Raw genomic sequence first — 19,272 nt, forward strand, 5'->3', positions numbered from 1 at the left:
CAAGACGACAACACGCAAGCGGCTGTCGAGCAAATAAACATTTCAGCCACGATGCCATGCGCCCGTGTGAAGAATGGCAGTGCTAAATTGCTTGCAGCATACGAACAATGGCGCACAACAATGCCTCGAGCAAACACGCCTCGCTGTTTGGTGTACTACGTAGGCAAACACAACTGGTGCACGTAAGGTAACATTGAACATCGCATCACGACTGTCGTAGGCCGTCAGCATCACCGACAAATATTGCCACTGAACGCAAACAGCACAGAAAGCTTTGCTTGCATCGATTCCCACAGTGCGTGGGATCTATATATATTCTTTTTCTTCTTTTTGCTTTAGAGAGGACTGTCCCAGGAGGTGCTTCCATAGAAAATGAATCGGCCTGAATGTCTGTGCAAGAATCACAGCCTGGCTGCTCTAAAGGTAAATGCATAGCTCATACAGGAAAGAATTGGTTTCATTGGGTGCTTTGTTTTCACTTGTTTGTTTTAGACTCCGCACCGTGGTCCCATGTGGAAGAGCCCCCACTTGACAGCCCAGTGGTTGCCATGGACAAAGAGATCCGCCATACTGAATGCGGCCAAGGTATGTGATGTGAAATATAATTTACTAGTTCATAAGGAAAACATCTCAAATGTAACGATACTAAATATTACATTTGTAAACTTTTCACATATCGTCCAGAAAGCTCTCTGCATTCACCTTGTGATTACTTTTACTCACATCTGTGTTCCTGTTCAGTACTTATATTGTAGCATCATCATTTGTATTGGTCAGTGGTGCGAGTCGAGCGGAGCATCATTACACGATTTAATGTTGTCGCCTTAGATTTTCTTCCCCTGAAATAATACTAAGGATGGAGGCATTGCTCATACTTTATATGCGCTTAAATTGAGGTATGGTAGTATTTTGGGGCTATTTTTATTCACTACTTCCGTTTAGCTAGACTGCACGATAATTAACACATGAAGGCACAGAATGTAGAGAAGGAACAAATTAATAAAATCAGATGAAATTGTTACGTTATATTTCACAATTTAATTTAAATGTGATTTACTGCATATGAAAGTTAATAAAGGTGAGGTAAGCAAAAACCGTAAGAGGCATCCTGCCGGACGGAACGTGCACACAGCCAGCTCATGAAGTGTGCGATGCTGCACCAATTTACCTGGTGAAATCTCGTTAATGCGTATCTTGTGGGAACAGGGCATAATTACGCGCTAAACGGTAGTATCCTTTAGTGAGATTTCAGTTGTATATAGTTGAGCAAACAAACGAAAATTGGTATTATACTGATTACATTCAGTAAAATGACGTTTCATTGCTTTTTCCTGCATGCTTTAATGAGAGCTAAAGGTGAGCCAGTTCTAATTTTCCTTGATGTAGAATGCTTGGGCTCTTTGGGGTTGAGTTGTGCTCTGCATCTGCAGTACTGCACGTTTTTGATAAATTTTACTTCGTCAGTTCACATTATACTGTGCATATTTAATGTTTGTTAGGCGAATGTTTATAGGCTCTAAGTGTCTTTGTAGGCTCCACTGCCCAGTGGTGATATCCAGATTGCAGCTCCCCACGTCTACACATGCAGCGAGCACACGTGTGTTTATGCTGGCAGCAGGCAAGAAATAATTTGGGTCTCGGACGGCAGCCTGGAGCTAGCTGTAATTTATTGTATTTTAACCTACTACATCAAGAACCTCGATTTTCCATATGCATTTGCACCATTCCTGGCGCTGATGCAGAAACTTGTGCTTCCCAGCAATGTTGTGCCTAGAGGGCTCATAAATGACAGATTGAAGTGTTTCTTTGCTCTTCTGAAGAAAAAGAATGTGATTTGACTCAAAGTCTAGATAACAATTCTCACCTTGCATTAATGTTCACTTGTTGCCAGGAGGTGGTGAACAGATGCATCATTTTGTGCATTACAGTTGCATGCCTTTCTATAACTGTTTTATTGAAAATTACTGAGGTAATACATCCATTCATGCAAGTGGCATTTAGTATTGTGCACAAGTATTTTATTTAGCTGCTCAAAATTCTTAAATTCGTGCAATGTGAATTATGGCGGCCTTTCTTTGTCACTGAGTTATTCTAACTGCTAGCCTCTAGATGATAGAGTAATTGTGCAGTGCTATGCATAGTAGTGCCCAAATGACCTTTTTCAATATTTATTTTAAATAGGTAGTGCATTCAAGAAGTTTGAATACCATCCTTGACATTGTTAGCTAGACAGTAAAATGTGTCTTGTAGTAATTTTAATAAAAAAATGTTCATGTTTGCATTGTCACAAGGATCTAAACTGAGAGTTCGCTATGCTGTAAGCATCACCACTTCCAGCCTTTTATCATTTGGCCCTACAAGCCAGCACTTCGCACATCTCCTGGTTAAGCTTTGTCTGATGTTTGTAAGAGCAACAAGTTGTCTTTTGATGCCAGTGGCGGTCAATGCTAACACTAAGGAAACGTTGCTCAGGTATAGATGGGCTGCATGCATGCATGGCCTTGTGGTCCAGTCTTCTTCTTTAGGTTCACCTATAGCCAATACTTTGTATATTTTTTGCATCGGCTACATTGTATTGGTAACGTCTTTATTGACCTGCTCTAATGCTGCACATTGATGTGTAAAGCTTTTTTTATGTAGTGTCCAATGTGGATCTGAACACAAGTGTCCAGTTTTTGTTCCTGCAATCTCATATACTAATCTTTGCCTTGTTTTCTTGCTTCCTGACAGCAGTACAAGTTTTTACATGGACAGTTAACACGAAGTTATTGACGACATGCATGGCTGAAGCACGGTGATATGATTTTAAAAATTCCTGTGACATGATGCAAGTGATAGTATTCTGTTGAATTTTCAGATCTAGTCATGTGCCAGCAAGGCCTGCTGTACTTCTGGTGTATTCTATGTTGTATTTTCAAATAAAGATGTTGCATTCTGAAGTTAACCTTATACTGCCTGTGGAACTGTCAATTTATACTCAGATTATTTATGCAAGCTAACGGTGCCTCCTCCTCAGGCGTTCAAATTGTGTTTTGAACTGTATTTTTGAGAACATTACCGTTACATATTTGCTCAAAAGGTGCCGCACGGGGAGTTTCATTTCGTTAGAAATCCCAAGGGATACAGTATACTAGTATCATGGTAGCCCTTCGTTGGCTGAAATACAACGATTTAAGTGATATTAATGAAAGTAAACTTTTGATACCACATTCAGTTGAGCGTTCCTTTTCTTTTTCAGAGAATTTCATGTGGGCCCCGCTCTTTACATGGTCCGACGAGCCGGGTGCGGCCTAGCAACGGGGAGGCGCCACCCTGGGTTTTGTTTCAGAAAGGCCAAATCTCCGCATGCACCGAGCCGGCTGCCGCCAAACAACAGAGGTGCGTCATTTCCTTCTTTTGCGGTTCTCTCTGCTTGCGCCTCTTCTTTCTTGCGCGCTTCTTTTCGCGGTCGGATTAAGCAGCCGACAGCCATGCCCGGAGAAACGTGAGCCCTCGCGGAGGACGCCACTCGGCCAGTCCTTTTTGGACATTGTCTTTACACGTGGTTGCGCTTCGAAATAGTTCACCTGTCCACCTCGTGTAGTTTCCACAGGGAAGGGTGTCCCTGTGTCTCTCTCAGCCTAAGCAAAAGAAAAAGAAAAGAAAAAACTGCGTTTTGCTGGCAACTTACGCAAGCCGTAACATCTCTTCGACTGCAATGATATCTAGTAAAAAAATTCTCTAGCTATCACAAAGCACAACAAGGAGGAGTGCGGGAGTACAGATCTCCACTTACGAATGGCATAGCAAGTGACAGACGCATACTGTTTTTGGGTACAATTGTGTAGCTGTTAGCAATAAATGAAGCCAATTTTTGCTTTGCTTATGAACACCGGCAAGTGTTCAGGCCCTTTACCCGTGCTGTGTTTTTCTCCTGCGCATGCATTTGCCTTTACTGTGTGGATTGTACCAAGGGTATCATTCAGCATGCAAAAATTAAAAAGTAGAATCAGTGAGCTGAAATTCATTTTTTTTTTCATTTTCGCGTGCTAGATGATACCTTAGGAACAATCCACCGAGTAAACACAAGCGCATGTGCAGGAGGATATAAACCGCAACAGCGCGAGCCAAAGGTCTGAACACTTGTCGTTGGCAAAGCGAAAATTTGCCTCATTTATTGATTAGCAGCTACAGAACTGTAGCCCAAAAGAATATGAGTCTGTCACTTACAATATACTATTCAAAAGTAAAGAAATTTCTCTGGCTCCCGCGGTCGCCTTTGTTGTACTTTTTGGGGTAGTAGGCTGCATTTTGTCTTAATATTTTTTAGGCCAAACAAGAGATGTTGCGGTATGCGTAAGGTCTGGGTTGCCTGCAAAACGCAATGCTTCTTTTTTTTTCTTTTTTTTACTTAGGTTCAGAGAGACACAGGGACGCCCTTTGTCCCGAAAACCGCACGAGGTGGACACGTGAACTATTTCGAAGTGCAAGCGCATGTAAAGGCAGCGTCCGGAAAGGACTGGCCGAGGGGCTTCCTCTGCGAAGGCTCACATTTCTCCGCGCACGGTTGTAGTCTGCTTAATCCGGCCGCGGAAAGAAGCGCGCAAGAAAGAAGAGGCGCAAGCAGAAAGAAGCGCGAAAGAAGGAAGAGACGCACCTTTGTTGCTAGGCGACAACTGCCTGGGCGGAGCATGCGCAGAACGGGCTTTTATGAAACATACCGCAGAAAGAAGCCAGAAAGAAAGAAGAGCCGCGTCCCCGTTGCTAGGCGACACCGGCTCTATATACGGAGCATGCGCAGCACGGTGTCCATCTGGGACCTCCTGCAAGCCGCTTTGTGTGAACATTTCAATCGTTCAACCGGTATATTGTAAAAGTAACCTTTATATTTAGGCAAAGGCACTCAATACTGTATGCCTATACTAGAGGTTAAAGTGTTGTAACCTCTAGTTGAGGTGCACGCTTTCTTACCTTTAATAGAAGTTAAATTTGTAAAGGTTGATTTGTAACTTATAAGTTAAAGGTGCACAAATCTGTGAGAATATACCCCCTTAGTAAACGTTACCGTGCTAAGAGTGTGTATATGCTCCCTGCGGGAGCATATACGGGGACACTGGCTGAGCTCACAGCGGCTCTCTGAGGACAACCGGGGCGTGTGGGTTACTTTTGGTGCGTCGTATAGGCACGAAAATAGTAAGGAGCGGCGTCTACGTGAACGTCCAAAATCAAACTTCAACTACGGGCCACAGTGACGTTCAGTTGTGGGCACGTCCCGCTCCGCCGCAGACTTCGCATTGCAAGGCATTAAAGAAGGAGCGGGAGCACCGCGAAGGGGGAGTTTGATTACCAATAACCCTACTTCTGTTCAATGCTTTGAAGTACCTTTTTGCGGTAAAGCATTTCTGAAATAGCCACACATGCATTTTTCCACTTCGATAAATATTTGTTCAGGGCCCCTTTAAAGCGATTAGATTTTGGGGATTTTTCGGTCGATTTTGTATTTGATAAATGACCGGACTCGGCGAGAAAAACATTCGTTCGTTCGTTTGTTTGGTCTATTTGTTTACGTTGACGATCATCGTCCATGGTTTCCGCACATTTCTTTTTTTTTCTTTGTCTGTGCCTATAATCACTATCATGCATGAATATACCGGAATAAAGGAGCCGTAAGTTTGTTTACCGTAATGCTTTAGAGCTGCTCAACATATAATTACCGTATAGGCTCCCTTTCTAGAGAAACAGTGCTTATGGTACCATCTGTTGGTACCAAGTTGAACCGTAGAACATAGAAATGTTGATTGCATAATTGCACCTACCATATTCTACTTATTTTACTGGCCTAAACTATTGGCAGTGACATCGTCATTACCGTAAAAAGCGTTAGGTTATTTTCGACCGACCAGAACAGACCCGCGAAAAAAAAATGTTCTTGCATATCACGGTCGGACAAAGCGCCGCAGAAAGTTGCTACCGGTAGCGCTGGCGTCGAGATACTGTACGAGGGAGCATATGCTACATTATACTTAACGCTATACACCTCCAAGCGCTCAATGCTTCTGTATGGCTATTAAGGGAGCCACGCGCAGGTACACTTAGCTGCTGCATCTAACTTTTCCGCTGCATTCCATCAATCCGCAAAATAGTTATAGGATGGCCTAAAGATCTCTAGCAATGTAGAGTCGCAATATTTCTATGTACATATATGTCCATGACAACGTGGTGTCTCCGTTCCTTCTTTGGCAGTTCATGCGAAATGCATCAGCATTTACGCTCCCACACGCACATAGCCAACAGCTTAGCTGACCCACCTTGGCTTTACTACGCTCACCTGGAATGTATGGCTCGCTGCTTGCCGGCATCGTTTGCGCGGCGCCGCCCGTCGCGGACATGGCTGCGCTCGAACGGCAGTTGCTGGTGGGCGAAACAAGTCCACCGTCGGCTACCCCTATACGCGAACTCGCGGCCTCTGACGCGGCGGTTATTCAAAGTGAAGCCTTCGGAGAACACGCGAAACCTGCGCGGGTGAGCTCTCTTCTTCTTCTCTTTCTTCTTCACGTGAGCTTGATTGCCGACGCGCTAACCCTAGTGCCGCCCGATTCATGGCCCATCCCCCGTAGTGGGTTGAACCACACTCATGGGCGCCATACAAACCAAACTAAGGTAATCGCCTTTGGAAAAGATTCATGACTGGGATCTGCACTTATACGGCGCGTATCTACGAAGGGGTACAGGCTAAAAATCGGGCGGCAGGCGGTAGCGTACGAAAAGTACCTGTTGTAAGAGGAGAAACGAAAAAAAAAAAACACACACACAAAAGGAAAGATCGGAAAACCAAGAATAGTAGGCGAGTGGCAGCTGCGTTAATTAGTCAAGTCTGACAGCACTTGCTTTAGAAACGATCGCTGCTGTGTTGTTAAAGATATTTTCTTTTGATCTTGCGATGAACAGGTAGTCAGGCTAAAATAGCTAATCGTTCTTCTCATTAATTATCATGTGCAGCGTTTTAGATTTCTTTAAGTATCCGTAAGTAGACGGAAGAGGTTAATTTTTCGGCGATGCAGCCTTCGCGCCTGCGGAAGACAGAAACAGCCAACCGATCGCTAAAAAGTTATATCGCCAGCTAAGCGTGCTATAATTATCTGCTAAGTAATAACTTTGAGAACGTGTGGCGGAAATAGAACTCTGTCACCGCATCTTGTAATGACGTATGACGATGTTACGGTTGCAATGCAGAGCACGTCCTGTGTCCTCGTTTTATGCTCTAATAGCAGTACGGACATCCGCTTTGTACGATTGCGAATATTGCGGACATCCGCAACTCCGGATATCCGATATGCGTTAGTTTACCGCTTACACTACCAGGTACTCCTTCCCACGCGTTTTGGCTTCAGACTATACACGCAAGACAAATATCGTAGTCATGGCGGCGGCATTTCATGGGTGGCTGGCTGGGTTCGGATTTCGGTACCACGGTAATCGAGCAGGTTACCATGTAATAATGGTTCTTTAAAGAGCTTATAAACATTTTGGCAGGTTTACTTTCCTTTTTTTAAGCGATAGCTGCTCAACTTTTCATACAAACAACACTACCGCTTTTACACGCATTTTGCAGGACGTGTCGGACCTGGTCGTTCTCGCTCACACGGCTCGTCCTCTCTTCACGACCCGACGCTCGGTAAGTTCTATCCGTTAACGCTTAATGCGTGCTTTGCAGACGGACTCAAGCTCTGCTATTACCTGCTGCCGAGGGACATAGGCTGTGCTTGTATTCTGTTTTGCAAACATTTATTTGGCATGCTTCATGATGTACCCATTCGATCCCGTCCACTACTCGTGCCCAGAGGAGAGAACTGCCGAAGTTGAACGCACTGGTAGGTTGGGAGGTTGTTGCTCGGCCAAGGAATCTAAAACTATTTGAGGGATGAGCCGGGAATCGGGCTGTGTGTAATAAAAAATATAAGATATATTGTGGAAAAATATGTTGAAAATTATTACCTCGAAATCGGGAAATTGAGAGATAGTCGACTTGAATACAATATTAATGATCATGTTGTAAAGAAACAAACATATGGATAAGGAGGATAGAGAAAGGAACTAGGATGCAGCTCTTCTACCACTCAGGAAATCGAAACTCCCTTCGCAAGCGTTTTGGCTAATAAATCCGAGAGTGGTAGTACCTAAAAAAGAAAAAGAACCCCGGAAGAGTGAAGTTGAGGCCACGCTTCGCCATCGTGAACCAGTTTGGCTTGGTTTTGTTTATTGCCCATCAATATGCACGGCTCAACCCACTACGGGCGATCGGCCTTGAATAGGGCGGCATGTTGGTGAAAAGAAAAAAGACACTTAAATAGAATTTTGTAATTAAAGAATGAGATATTAAATGAATGCAAATGGTTCATATCAATCTTCAGGCTATATGTTATTTCAAAATTTGAAGTTGATGTTTGGTTTTCATATTGAAGAAAGAACAAATGGCAATATCCTTGTTTCACTTACAAAATTAAAAATTGCATCACATGCGTTCCTATTGCAGTGTCCTAGTGCCGACGCCCCAAGAGACAGTATCACAGGAATCGTAATGATCAATCTAATTTGGCGAAGGGGACCTTTTGAAGTCGTTTTCTGTGCACGTCGGACCTACGGCACTCTATAAAGAAATGTTCCATACATTAAGTTGCAAAATATTGAGGGGAATGTGCCAAACCAGACCTGTGGGAATAAAAAATTAAGCGTTGGTACTCGGCAACGAATTCTCGTAAATGAAACTTCAAATCTTCTTGTTGAAGATCATATGCTGTGCCAAGGAAATCTAAGGTGCAGAAAATCGGTGTTGTTTATTACACATCACTTGGCATGTTCTTCTTGGACACAAAATGTTTTAAATCTTGCAGCAGTGATGTATGCCGAAGATTTTAGGATCATCAGCACCGGGCCATTAAGTGATGCCTCCGCTACGGCTGCTGATTCGTGTAAAGTGCGAGCCAAATGCTTTTGATTTTATCGTCATCTTAATTTATCGGCATGCCCCAGCTGCGGGGTCTCTTGCTCCTCGCCATCGTCAAAATGAAACTGCTGGTTCACATTTATTTTATGGCAATAGCAATTATACTGAAACTCAAGGCGTGTCCGCGCCGTCGGCGCAGCCGCCGCCTTTGTCGTGCGGTCCCGCTAACGACTCATGCGCGCCGCTCCCACACGGAGGTTTGTTGCAGGGTACCTCAGTACGTTCACAGAAGGACCCTGGGGACGAATTTTCGGATGGTCGCTTTCGGCGATATCACTGTCAGTGCGTGTGTGTTGGCTGGTCGAGCAAAACCGGAGGAGCCGATTGGCAGCTGGTTGATCTCTACGTCACGCGAAGGCGACAGTATCGTCGAAAATGATTGTCCGTGAATACGTCTCCTCGCGAAGTGTCAAGACTATCAGGTAGCTACAACCTTTCTGTAAAATTACTTACGAAAGCGTACCAGACTGACATATACGGCCGTTATCTAAATATTTCCCAGAGAACTAAATGAGCTATACATCGCAGTGACGTCACATTGAGTGGAAATGGGGCACATGTTAAGTCTAACGACCAGTGAAACTTTCATCATTTCCTGGGAAGCACATCGAAATGAATGCGAAGGGGAACGACTGCGCGTGGTCGTGTAGCCACCTCGGCGCGAACGGCTGCGCAGCGTGTATGCACAGCGGAGCCACCTCCGCCTATGGAAACGCGTCGCGCTCTTAATTGACACCTACTCATTTTAGGCACCCTACGGCAGGTGCCGTATCGGAGTAGCTTATACTACCGGGCGTCTCAGAACAGTAGCCAGGAGAGTTACTATCGAGACATCCTATACTCTGCAGTAAGGTCCCCAGATAAAACAAGCTTTCTTTTTTATCTATAGGAACCTTATCTGGGGACCTAAGGGACCTAAACCTCATCTAGGGACCTAAGCGTGCCGCCAGCGGCGTCCGATGTATAATAAACGTCGGTGTTTGTCATAGGACAGGCCGTCTAAAAATTCTTTTAGAACCTCCTCATTCAGAGTCCAGTGAAAGAATTAGTTTGAGCAGCTACTAATGAACGCTGTTTTCTTAAGCTGACGTTTACTGGCTACGTTCCACTGAGACTAGTTTCTACACACTATAGTGCTCAACGGGAATGCTACAGTGCGCGCGCGCTGAACACTGGTGCCAGAAGGTGAAGGTAGAGCGCTGCCCTGACCTGCGCTGCAGAGCCGATCGAGCGGAGCGTGGCGGTGCGTCCACTTGGCGCCTTCGCGGCCGAACGCACTGCGCATCGCTCGCATCTCTGGATAACTTCTGGCGCTCTGCGCGTGAACTGCGCATGCACCGTCGATACGAGGACATCACGGCGACGGCGAAAACATGGCTTGAGTGTCCGTATAATTGCGGTCGCTGCCTAGGAAAACGCATAAACTGAGAAAAATTACATTAAAAAAACATTTCGTAGTACCGCCGGGAAGGCGAAGCACCGATTGCCATAGCAAATAAGTAGATAGCTGTACGAACTAAGGATAGTAGTTTTATCGGCCGTATAAACTTGTAAACGTTCGCTTACTAACTAAATTAACAATGATAAAATGTGTAAGCGTGACTCAACGAGGACGTAGAAAGAAACAGAGATACGGAGACAGCGCTGTCTTTGTGTGTGTGCTCCGTTCTACGCCCTTGTTCAGTCGCCCATACACATTCTGTCATGGATTCAAGCCAAATAGCCCGTCAACGTGTTTTAACTAAATTAACGAGCTCGGTGTCACACACGCACAGGTAAACATGAACACATATTGCTCGATGACAGCGGAAACTGTGTGTGAAAACGCTGGAGTTAGGAATCGAGGCAGCAGTCGCGAGTCAATTGACCTCCGTGCATCTGTCGCTTCACCGCGTACGAAACGTCGAAAGCACAGCGCCTACGTAGCTACCGGCACTACGCGCACTCAGCAAGCATCGCAGATGCTTTGAAGATGAGGCTTGCGCAGACGCGCACTTTGGCAACGTCGCAGACCGCTTTCAAGACACACGAGTGCTGGCAATGCGTCTCTATGGAGTCCGCCAAAGGCGTCTGCTACGGCGCCCGCGATTCGCCGTAGTAGACATCGCGTTTGTCTCCACTCTGTACGAAGCGCCTTGCGAGGAGGACATCGAGGCACCTAACAGCCACCGGAGAAAAACGCCTCTCCTCCCTCGCCTCACCCCCCTGCCTCGCGCACCACAGGAGAGGGCACGCGCGTCCGGGCCGTGCCCCTCATTTGCGCACGCGATATCTGACTGCGTTCGCCGGCTCAACCTCACGCGCTTTCACTCATACGGAACCTCACGGCGACGGCAGCAATGCGCCTAGAGTGCCCATATAATTTCTATCGCAATAAAACGCGAACAAGTAAACGTGAACAAAAGGAAAGACATACGTGAAACGCAGCCGCAACAAAACGTAGTGTGTGATAAAAAATTATGGGCTTTTTATGTGCCAAAACCACAATCTGATGATGAGGCACGCTGTAGTGGGGGATTCCGGAAATTTGAACCCCCTGGGGGTCTTTAACGTGCACCTAAATCTAAGTACACGGATGTTTTCGCATTTCGCCCCCATCGAAATGAGGCCGCCGTGGCCGGGATTCTATCTCGCGAGCTCGTGTTTAGCAGCCCGACACCATATATCCACTAAGCAACCACGGCGGGTAGAGTGTTATCGGGGCATGACAAGTATGAGCTATAGTGCGCACTGAGGACGGATAAGGGGAGAAGGGTGAGAACAGGGAGGACCCTCCACTTAGTTTATCTTCCGATGTTCCACCGAGTTGTGCTCGGCGTTGAGGGTCTTGGGTTTCTGGCTTTGTTCTCTCGGCAGCTGGTCCGCCCGACGTGTCTTCGATGGGGTAGCGTTCTGTATGGTCAGGTCAGTTTATTTCCTTGACGGCCCCTTTATCAGGGGTGTTACATTCAGGGGTGGTCATCCGTTTTGCTGGTGGCGGGCGTGACCCAATCGTGGAGCGGGTTCGAGAGCGGGCCTTCGCGACATCGCTCGGGACCTGAATCTCGATCGGGACTTCCCACCTTGGGTTGGGCCTGCCTGTGTTTGCTTAACCAGGGTTAAAGATGGGGGCATAGCCTGGTAGTCCACTTGATGGTGTTGCTACTGCTTCTGCCCCTGCTCCTGCTGAAGCGCCTTCCGAAGCCGTTTCTTGTTGAAGGGTGGCCGAACACGGGCGGGGCAGCCCGCGTCTGTGTGTGTGTGTGTGTGTGTGGGGGGGGGGGGGTGATCGCCCCCGCACGAATGGCACTTGTGTTAGCAGAAATGTCCTTGTATCTGGTCATCAACGCCACATATCTCGCATATGATGCGGTTCGTTGTGGGGCAATTTTCCGAGCTATGTCCCAACTCGAGGCAAACCGTGCATAGTTGCTGGTGTGAACGATGTACGTAGCAACGGTATTCGGCGCCGTAGGAGCGAACGTAGTGCGGAACCCGGAGTTCGTCGAAGGTGAGGAGGGCCGTGTTCGTTTTGCCAGTCATACGTGCGTGCAGGACGGTGAAGCCCGGCGTAACGAGATGATCCATAAGTTCGGACGGGGTCGTTTTCGGGTCCACACCGGAGATTATTCCTTTACACGAGTTGTCGGGCGCCGCAATGTAGACCAAAACGGGATAGGTGCCTGGCCCAGGCGAAGGTGTTGGACGTTGTACAGGTTCAAGACGATGCGTTCATGCGACGTGCTTATCACGGCAAGATGATGTTCCGGGCGTAGGCTAAAAACAAGCCAATCGGCTTCAGCAGGGGGCAAGCCCGCGGCCTCCCCAATCGCCCGGGTCAGGGTGGGACGAGTCCACTGGTCCAAACGCCGCCCTCCCTGTGGGGGCAGGATGGCCTTGTAGTCATGGACGGTCAAGGGGGGTGGCCGCAACATGACGGGCTGACGCAGTTTGGGGTTCTTGCCTTCGAACTGGCTGGTCTTCATGTCTTGGTTCAGCGTCGGGACGTGGATGTCCGCTGCCGTGCAGCGCGTCCTTTGGACCAGCACCCATGCACAGCCGTACTCATTGGATCGGGAAGTTTCGTCACTAGTCGTGGTCGGAGTCGTGTCCATAGCCGCTGCAGCAGGCGCAATCACAACGTCTGCATCAACGCCCGACACGTTACGCCGGAGGAACGCCGCGTCTCCGCCGTGCTGGAGACGTGGGCTATTATATACTTGATAGCATATGGCATAATGGTGGCTAGGTATGCAGACGATATTTCGCATCGTCTATGTCGTGCGCTAATGCAGAAGCAGGCAACTAAAGTCTGAACTGTGTGGGACGCGTAGTAGTATGTATGTACCAAAAAGGAGGGAGTCACTCATTTTCCGATTACGCAAGTTCTCATATTGTTTCCGTGAACTTGCTCACAAATTGACACACCTAAATATAGGTACTGTGCGCTCGATATTGGTCCATTGTTAACTTTGAATGCAGGAAAGAAAATTGACTTTATAGACCATTTCGACATCCATCTCAATAGAAGAAACTTGCGCACATTGCAAGGGCGACGCAGACGAGGTCTGTCCGGAAGATAGACGTTAATTTATTCTTGCATGCAGTTGTGCATTGTTTTGCATGCATTGTTTTGCATTGTGACTTGCATGACTGCTAAGGGAGGCTGTTGAGCCAGCGCTAATTTTTGGAAGGCCTTCCTGAGGCCTGAGTCGCAAATGCAAGGTTAGAAAGCGCGCCGTGTAGAAAAGCCTTATGTGTGCCCCAATTGAGTGCAAGTGCAAACTTTACAAAGACAGCGAAAATTGTTTCACAAACCATCGAAGATTATAGTCAGAGTAAGCGTGTGAGGACCACACAAATCACATTAGCAATACCTTATAGCGGGGCTGCTGATGCAACATACCACACGCGAGCAGATATTTAGTGGCCCTTGGCCAAATTCAGACTTCAGTGGTGTGATGGTGCTGCTAAATACAGTGCGCATAAACCAGGGACATTAAATCAAAGCAAAAAGAGTGTGAAGGCGAGGATCATTGGCTGGCGGCAGATAAGAAAGGCGCACGACCACCGAGCGTATTCGTCAAGTTAACAGCCCCAAGACCATATTATTGGCGCAGCGTCTACGGTTCAATTGAACACGAGCTTCGACAATATCTTTCAATACTGAATGACACTAAATTACTCATTATTGAGTGGCACTGAAAGGCTTTCCCCAAGCAAAAGATGCAACAGTCCTAATTAAAATGCGGTTTGAGTGGCATGCAACAGAAGTGGATTTTAGCAGTAGCTGTTTCTGAGTCGTGCAGCCCTGCTTTAAAAGTATACACTGCTGTCGTCGGTAGTGTTTGATGGTTGCAACGTAAGATATAGCCCGTGTGTGTGTGTGTGTGTGTTTTTTTTTTTTAGAAGGCATGATAGCGGTGACAACGACGGCACCACGACGCAAGACGGCATGACGGCTTAGCAACAAGCTGGCGACAGTGTAAGGACGATGGCTTGATAATGACCGCGCACCTGCACTTTCTTCTCAGCTCGCTTGCTCCATGGAGGACAGGTACTCTCTTCCGAGTCCGCGTACTGTGGGAGTTTGGCTCAGAGAAGCTGTGGCGAGCCAGCGAAGAACGGCGCGTCAGCACAATGACGCACAGCGAATTTGGGCAATGAACGCGTCCCGCAGCCGTCAGCCAAGACGGTGGAGAAAAAAAAAAGGAATTGGCTGCAGCTTAGCTAACCCTGTATATGCAAATAGAAAGTTTGGCTTAGCCTAGTTAAGTGTTGGTTTTCACTTGGTTAACCTTTGATTTAGCTGTAATTATCATACTTAGGTGCACAATCATCGTTAAGCCAGGTATGACAGCTGTGCCTATAGGTGGGTAGCTAGACATGACATCGATTAGGCTTGCGTAGACACGCATCGTTCGACGGTGCGGCGCCTGTTGTGCCACAGGGAAAGCATAAGTGCTAGACATGCAAAGAGACGCCGCGGAAATGGGCAGCGTCGAAGCACAAACGGACAGGGCGCGAACGCGGGCGCTACATTGATCTCGACGGTGCGACGCCTGTTGCATTCCTGACACTCGCTAGTAGAGCGTTTTAGATTAGGGGACGCAAAAACTAAGGGCGACGGTACTACGCATGCGCACTGTCGTGGTCCCTAGTTCTTGCGCAAGCAAGCCGTTTGCGTCCCCTAATCTAAAGCACTCTAGTGAAGCAGCTCTTTAGGCGATACTCGTGGGTGGGGGTGGCAGGAGGGGTCAAACGCCGCTCAGAGAAGGCGGCCCGGCATCGCTCCCATCCATGTCCAAGCTCGCACTGACTAGGCGAGCGCGGCGCTGCTCTTAGCCAGGCTCGCGGCGAGTCACCTGGTCAGGCGGCGATTCAGCTGTGGAGAGCGCATGCGCTAAGCCGGCGGCGGAGTTCGGCGCGGCGAGTCACGTGGTGCGTTGCCAAGGCTACAGCGCAGCTGCGGTGAAATGAAGGTAAAATTGACGGCGACGGCGAAACTCGGCTCGACGCGGTTAATAAAGCGTTCGCTTTAAAACGCGACGCAGCGCCACGGCGACGCCACAAGACGCTTGGGGGACATCACTGTGCGTGCCTCCCAAAGGTCGGTATTCGGCGACGAACGTCGCCTGTGTCTGTGTTTCAGATGTCTAACGACGCTAGCCTTTCTCTCACCGGTAGCCGCGGCCAAACGACCACTCCACGCGAAATGTCCCAGATCCTAAAATCGACCATAGCTATTTCTCCCGAAAAAGAAAATTGGTGAGCTGGCAGTTTGTGAATGAAGTTTCACCAAATAATAATTGTGAAAAAAAAATTTTTTTTGTTGACGGAAGCGCTCTTGTGAAGTTTTTTCGAAGAGACAAATGTTGGTTGGAGGTAAATTTTTAAAGCTCAAGTGTAAAAGTAGGTACAATGACAAATCTTATTTTAGAACATTCTATACTGGCGTGGTTCTGTCACGTGATGTCGTAGGTAAATGCATTCATGAATATTCCGCGTCTAATTGGCTCAAAAGAAAACCAGAAAATTTTGGGTTTTTATTGAATCTTTGCACAAATATCGTTAGCGTTTCACTGACAGAAATTTTTTATCACTTTTTTCCAATAGCTATAGCTTCTGTTAAAGATAACGTTAAACAGTCAAATTAAGTTTCTTTCCAGAAAATTAATTCCTGATATGCCAAAATTCATTTTTTACGATGTGCAGAGAAAATTGAGCATTCAAGTCATCCAGATTAAAACACATGAGATAGCTCAATATTTGAATCAACATTTCAGATTGTGATCGGGAAATTTCCATTGCCGTAAATTTTGTTTGAAGCGAGAAAAAAATGTTTGAAATCCACAATCATTCTCACCGGTACGCACTATTGAACTGTGCCTTCACTGCAAAACTCCTGCAGGCCGCAAATGAATTCTCGCCGTGCTTATGAACTCTTTACGCATAAAATATGGGCACATACTTTTTTTTGTGTGCGCGGTAAATGGCAGTCAAGTATCCGTCTACGCTGTTTCAATGTTGATTTACGTTTTACGATAATACGTTTGCGTGATGGAAGTAAAGCATGACTGCTTCGAGGGTCAGTTATTGGGGCTAGTTGGTCCGTTGCAGTAATTGACGCCATCGTCGAGGTCGTCGTCAGGACCGGATAATTACCAGGCACGAGATATTGTGCCTGATAATGATATCGATTAATTGTTTTGCAAGTACTGCAGCTCAGCAGCTTTCGAGTTATGCGAGAATATGAATCATCGACACTCCGCGCAAATCGTGGCGTATAGGAGACAAATGTCAAGGAATTCCCAGTATAGCAGGCGGCAGTCTGTTGCGCGAGTGTGCGTGGGCGTGGTCAGGCGCCGTTTTCGTTCTCGTGTGAAGCAGGAGAGAAGAAATGACTGCGGGATATTTCTGCCTCCACGTGGGACAGGACGAGGCTAAGTTGGCCCCTATCTGCCACTGGAAGAAGCTCACATAATACGTATACGCCGTGTTCGCCTATTACCTGACCACCCCAAGCCCCCAAAATTAGAACTGGAGAGCTGCCTAATATACGCCGTTTACGATGCATTTTTACCGGTGTCAAGTGACACAGCACGCGTTCGTTTGACAAACAGCCACAGCACGTATGCGTGCCAGAAATATATAGAAGTAGCGGCGCTGATAGGATCTCGAACGGGTGAGGTGGGTCTTCATCGCAAGAATCAGGAAACGACGACGAAGTCGAACATCATGATGATGAAAAAAAGTAGAAAACAATGTATTCACTTCATTGGTACATGGTTGTGACTTATGCGAGTCTCGAGCGGTTTTGATTTGATACGGGGACCAGGACGGCCTTAACAGCTCTTTTCTCCGTTGACGGAATCCACTGGCCAAACACAAACGCCGAATCGTTCACCACTTATATCGCGCCTCAATGGTCGTCAGCGTGCTGCTCGTGGTGCTCATGTCTTCAATGAGCTACGCGTGCGTGCGTTATGTACGCAAAGAAGCAGGGTGTGAGCTTTCACTTTTACCTCGAAGATCAGAAACTGCGCGACTCATGACTGATCATGTTTAGAATAGGTAAGGAACCGAGCTACTACGCACGTATTTGCAGCAAGCACTTCTGCGAAGAAGACTTTGTGTACGTACTGGGAGCACAAAAAAAAAAAAAAAATGTTCGGCTAGCATAGCGGACGACGTGAGACGATAGCCCACGTACAGTGTTCAGCGATCGAGTGATACGTAATACTTGGACCGCATGGCGATCGGTGCTTTTCACGCTACTGCTGAGCAGGAGGTCATCGACGAGGGACCGAATGCAGTCGCAATGCACCCCAAAGACTGTCGCTTTCATGCGTTACAGAAATGCATCAGTTCGGTGAGCCCACCACCAGTGGCGCAAGAAGTGCCAGCAATCTCGCGCTCCTAGCATCGCGTTTCAATCGCTGAACACCGTTCGATAGTCGCAAAATGCAAGCTACACCTTGCAGCATGCTAGTGCATTGAAATACGCAAAGTAATACTGCCGAGTGTCACGCGGTGCATTTTCGATAGCGAGCGAGCCCGATCGGGACCAAATTTCTCGATCGCGATTGGCCCCTTTGTGCAGCTGCGGAAGGGAGCCAATCGTCGAAAAATTCGATCCCGATCTGGCTCGATCGTGATCGAAAATGCACCGTGTGTCAACCGTACGAAATTCGCGCAACAAGAAGCAACAGATAAATATTGAACTCGTACGGAAAACAAACGGGTGATCGTTGTCACATTAGCGTAAATGTAAAACGTTATTAAGCTACAACGTCACAAAGGGCGCCCCTGTCGGAAAAATGCCAAAGCTAAATTCTCTGAATGACGTGCGCACGTGCGTGTGGCTCTCGTGCGCATGCGTCAAATCATGAGAGAAAATGGCGCCTGCGTGCAGGCGCGAAGCATGTTAGGTTGCTTTCCACAAAACGGAGAAACCACTTCCGTCGTGCTCCTTGAGGTTATGCGTGCCAAAAGGGAATATAAATTTGGGAATGCCATTTCTTTGTCGTGTCAACCGTGGGTCGTTTGTAGATGGCAACCCACAATGAACTAAATTACACAGTGAACACGTCGCACGCCTTTCCCGGAGCAAAAATACGTTTCTTTACCGCAAGCACTCGCTGAAGCCCATTTCATGCTTAGTTTGAACTCGACACAATGGTTTCTTACCTTTTACTACGACAGCGGACTCGGCATCCGTGGTTTCCATGTCGGTGGGCATAGCAGACGACGCCGGCAGCCGCGCGATGCATAAGGTTTTATAGGGAAGTTAATATTTTCGGATCAGCTATTTAGCACATCGTGCAGTCAGTGACGAAACTATAGCAGTATTTTACTGATTTCGATAAAGTTAAATACAATAATAATGCAAAAAATATTATGCAGATCCCACGCACTGTGGGAATCGATGTAAGCGAAGCTGTTCGTGCTGCATGCTTTGCTTGACGATAGTTAGCGGTGATGTTGATGACTGACGCTTAATTGCTTCAACGTTAAGGCTAACTCGAGAGTGGTGAGTTGATGTTAAACGTTACATTGCGTGCACCACTGCTGTTTTTCTGCATAGTACACATAACACACAGGGAGAGGTGTTTGCTTGAGGCGTTGTGCGCCATACTTCTTAACCTCTGAGGGGGTTGAGCATACTCATTGCCTCACATAGCACATCCCACCGTTGCAGAAGTATTAAACTTGAATCGCATTAAGTGGCTGTATACGTGCCAAAATCACAATCGGATTATGAGGCACGCCGTAGTGGCGTACTCCGGATTAATTTTGACACCGTGATG

The 19,272-nt window shown here is 47.1% G+C and overlaps 1 long non-coding RNA gene across 1 annotated transcript; it reads left to right on the forward strand.

Annotated features, from left to right (window-relative positions):
• Nucleotides 1-341: 341 nt before the first annotated feature.
• LOC126528917 (uncharacterized) lies at nucleotides 342-2,949 on the forward strand. The gene is made up of 3 exons (XR_008611966.2): nucleotides 342-423; nucleotides 493-585; nucleotides 2,731-2,949. It is a non-coding gene; the product is annotated as an uncharacterized lncRNA (long non-coding RNA).
• Nucleotides 2,950-19,272: the final 16,323 nt, after the last annotated feature.

Source organism: Dermacentor andersoni, chromosome 3, assembly GCF_023375885.2.
Source record: "Dermacentor andersoni chromosome 3, qqDerAnde1_hic_scaffold, whole genome shotgun sequence".
Lineage (NCBI taxonomy): Eukaryota > Metazoa > Arthropoda > Arachnida > Ixodida > Ixodidae > Dermacentor > Dermacentor andersoni.